The sequence below is a fragment of the Mirounga leonina genome, unplaced genomic scaffold, assembly GCF_011800145.1.
Source record: "Mirounga leonina isolate KUSES-001 unplaced genomic scaffold, KU_Mleo_1.0 Mir_151, whole genome shotgun sequence".
Classification (NCBI taxonomy): Eukaryota; Metazoa; Chordata; class Mammalia; order Carnivora; family Phocidae; genus Mirounga; species Mirounga leonina.
The window spans coordinates 10266517-10270698 of record NW_023270377.1 but is presented as its reverse complement, the minus strand read 5'-3'; the positions used below and the strand labels follow the sequence as shown (position 1 = coordinate 10270698).

At 35.9% G+C, this 4182-nt stretch overlaps 1 pseudogene; it reads right to left on the bottom strand.

Moving 5' to 3' along the window:
- Positions 1–939: 939 nt before the first annotated feature.
- LOC118011727 lies at positions 940–2159 on the bottom strand (annotated as a pseudogene).
- Between the last annotated feature and the right edge of the window lie 2023 nt (positions 2160–4182).

Below are 4182 nucleotides of genomic sequence, written 5' to 3'. Positions count from 1 at the left end.
CATTCTTAAAGGTTTCTCTCCTATCTCAGGCATCATCATCATCACTACAATTTACATTTTTAAAACATTAATATGTATATTATGCACCCTTCTAGTTATGTTACATATATTGCGTAATGAATTCTTACCACCTTTAAGCACCTTTGAGGTGCTACTGTTAAGTTTATTTGACAAACAAGAAAGCTAAGGCACAAAGTGGTTAAGAAATTTGATTGAGGTCTTAGAGCAAGAAAGGCTCACACCTGGCAATGGCTCCAGGTGATTTATCTTAATTACTCTGCAGTACTGCTGTAATATTGTGATTTATAATAAGAAATATGCGGTTGGTCTTTTTCCCATTTCCAGCACAGAGCTCCTAAAACCCTTGTAATTTCCTTAAGTATGAGAGCAAAAAAATAAAATGTGCTTATTGTTATGTTGATGAGGTGACTTAGTAACACACCTTTTAGTTACCAGGAGAATCAACCTTTTGATTAGAGGGGAGAAACTTTCAGTCCCAGCCCCTGACTTCCAGGGAGAGGAGAGGGCTAGAGATTGAATCAATCACCATTGGCCAATGATTTAATCAAGCATGTCTATGTAATGAAGTCTCCAGCAAAAACCAAAAGCACAGACAATAACCTGGATTTGTAACTGGTGTCTGAAGTGGGGGGCAGTCTTGTAGGACTAAGTCCTTAACCTTTGGGATCTGATGCTATCTTCAAATAGTGTCAGAATTGAGCTAATTATAGGCTATCCAGCTGGTGTCCAGGAATTGCTTGGATGTGTGTGGAAACCTCCCTATCTCATATTAGAATTTGGTCCTAGAACCTTAACCTCATTTATGCATTTCTCCCTTCATGCATAATTCTCAGTTGTAGAAAACAGTTGTGGTTGTGGCTGGCATAACACTACTATCTTTAAGTACGGGTCTGGGTAATAATCTCTCTTTTTTTAAAAAAAAAAAAAGACATTTATTCAGTGTCATGATCAGACTATTACATTTAGCAATCAACAGCATGGGTGCAAAAAAAAAAAAAAAAAAAAACCCCACATTAAAACCCTTTGTTGGAATGCTTTACACTTTCCACAGAACAGAAACTAAAATAACCTGTTATACAATTAGTCACAAATACAGTCCTCAAGTTTTTTGCCCATACACATGAGTATTGTCTAAAACATGTCTTCTTAGCTACTTAGCTACTTCTTAGCTACTCCTGCTGCTGGAACCACCACAGCCACGTTGGTTTTGTGGTTTGGCAAAGTATTGGCCTCCACCACCATAGGGGCCAGAGCTTCTGCCTCCAAAATTTCCTCCTTTCATGGGTCCAAAATTTGAGGATTGATTGTTGTAATTGCCAAAATCATTATAGCTTCCCCACCTCCAAAGTTGCTTCCATCATTACCAAATCCGGTATAGCCATCCCCACTGCCACCATATCCACCACCACCTCGATTGCCACCAAAGCCACCTCGACCACTGAAGTTCCCTCCACGACCAAAGTTGTCATTCCCACCAAAACCACCTCCATGACCACCACCAAAGTTTCCAGAACCACTTTGACCTCTTTGGCTGGATGAAGCACTAGCCATCTCTTGCTTAGATAGGGCTTTCCTTACTTCACAGTTGTGGCCATTCACAGTGTGGTATTTTTGAATGACAATCTTGTCTACAGAGTCATGGTCATCAAATGTTACAAAAGCAAAACCTCTCTTTTTGCCACTGCCTCGGTCAGTCATGATCTCGATCACTTCAATTTTCCCATACTGTTCAAAATAATCTTAGATGATGTTCTTTAGTGTCTTCTTTAATGCCACCAACAAAAATCTTTTTCACAGTTAAGTGGGCACCAGGTCTTTGAGAATCTTCTCTGAGACAGCCCTCTTTGGTTCCACACCTCTTCCATCCACCTTGTGTGGCCTTGCGTTCATGGCTGCATCCACCTCCTCCACAGTGGCATACGTGACAAACCCAAAGCCTCTGGACCGCTTGGTGTTTGGATCTCTCATTACCACACAGTCCATAAGCGTTCCCCATTGCTCAGAATGGCTCCTCAGACTCTCACCGGTTGTTTCAAAGCTCAAACCTCCGATGAAGAGCTTCCGCAGCTGTTCAGGCTCTTTGGGAGACTCTGACTTAGACATGACGGCGGTGGGAGGGGAGACTTTAACGATGCTTACTCGGAGGTGTCCATGGGCAGAAAGTGGGTAATAATCTCTTTTATGTGCCATTAATATTTTGCTCTGTTTTTTTGGAACATAAGTTTTTAAAATTAACAATCTTAATATGATTTGAATACTATGTATGAAAATTATTTAAATTTAGTAGCTGCTTTTTGAATTTTTTATTTTGATTCAATGATAGAATCATTTCTGTCTGCACTTCCCTTTAGGAAACTATATATATATATATATAGTTGTTTTTTTTTTCATATTTTCATCCTGGGTTAGGATTTTACTTTCTAACCCACTTTCAATTCTACTCATGTAAGGAATGCTTGAATTAAAAATTAGGACTCAGTTCTCTACTTCACCATAAACCATGCAGTTTGCTAAAATAAAAATGGTCTAAATAAACATATTTCAATGAGAAGTCTCATAAAAACACTTTAAGTTATAGATACTGTCGTGTTTTAAAATATAGTGAAAAGACTGAAACAAAGCTTTTTGGCTTTTTAACAGGTGCAAGCAAATTAAAACTGGAACTTCATTTAAAAGAATTAAAACTGCTTGTTTTAGGTGGGAATATATTCACCTGAAGCAGAACTGTGTTTCTGAGCTTGAGCTCTAATATGTTATGTATTTCACTGTTTCTACTTTCCTCATGACGTTTATTTAATATATTTTTCTATTATTTGCTCCTAAGACCTCAAAACATATTGAAGACATTTATCACAGAATTGAAAACATTTTGCAGGTCTTAATCTTGAAATTTAAACACAAAAATCAATTGTCCTGTGAGAAGAGATTTAAAACTAAAATATATCAGTTTACCTTAATAGAGTGATTTTCCTAACCATTATTTATATAAAAATATGTTCTGTGGATATACTCTATTTCTATTATTTCTATTACATGTATAATTTCAAGTGAAACACTTAATGTATAAATGGCTATAACCTCTAGCTGCCATCTCATATTTAATTTTTAATATATATATTTATACCAAAGTTTTCTAAATTAGAAAATTTGTAAATGATGCTTAGATTTATCCTCAGCATACATATAAGATCAACTAGTATTATAATTTTGGTTTTTGTATCTTGACTTTTTGTTTTCTACATGATTTAAGAAACTGATGCATTAATTATTATTATTATATGTTTTGGACACACAAAGCATAAAGGTAGAATTTTATGACATCAGTTACTGAAAGGGGGTAACTGACAGAGCTGTGAAGGAACAGAGTTTTTGTATGTGGTTGAAATCAAGCTGGTGTAAATTCAAATAGGAGTGTAATCCCTGATGTAACCACAGAGAAAATAGCTAAAGAATATACTTAAAAAGAAAATCTGAAGGGAATTAAAAAATTTCACTAAAAAAAAATCAAATAAATTCTAAGAAGAAAGTAATGCAGGAAATGAGGGACAATAGAGCTATAAGGTATATTGAAAACAAATAACAAAATGGCAGAAATACATACTTTCCAAAGCTAACTTGAAAAAGGACAAATTAAGAGAACTCAAACTTCTTGTTTTTAAAATTTACTACAAACCTACTGTAATCAAAACAGTGTGGTAATGGCATAAAGGCATACTTATAGACCAATGGGATAGAGAGTGCAGAAATAAACTTTAGCATACATGGTCAAATGGTTTTTGACAAGGGTGCCAAGACTATTCGGGGGGGGGGGGATGGCAATCTTTTCAACAAACAGCTTTGGGAAAATTGGATATCCACATGCCAAAGGATAAAAACCAACAAAATAACTAGCAATCTAATTTTAAAATATGCAAAGAATTTGAATAGATAGGTCTCCAAAGAAGATATACAAATGGCCCTATGAGCACCTGAAAAGATGCTCAACATCACTAATTGTTAAGGAAATACAAATCAAAACCACAACGAGATGCCACTTCACTTCATTAAAATGGCTACTATTAAAAACAAACAAAAAACACAGAAAATAATGAGTATTGGTGAGGATGTGGGATAACTGCACTCTGTGCCTAGCTGGTGGGGATGTCAAGTGGTACAACTGCT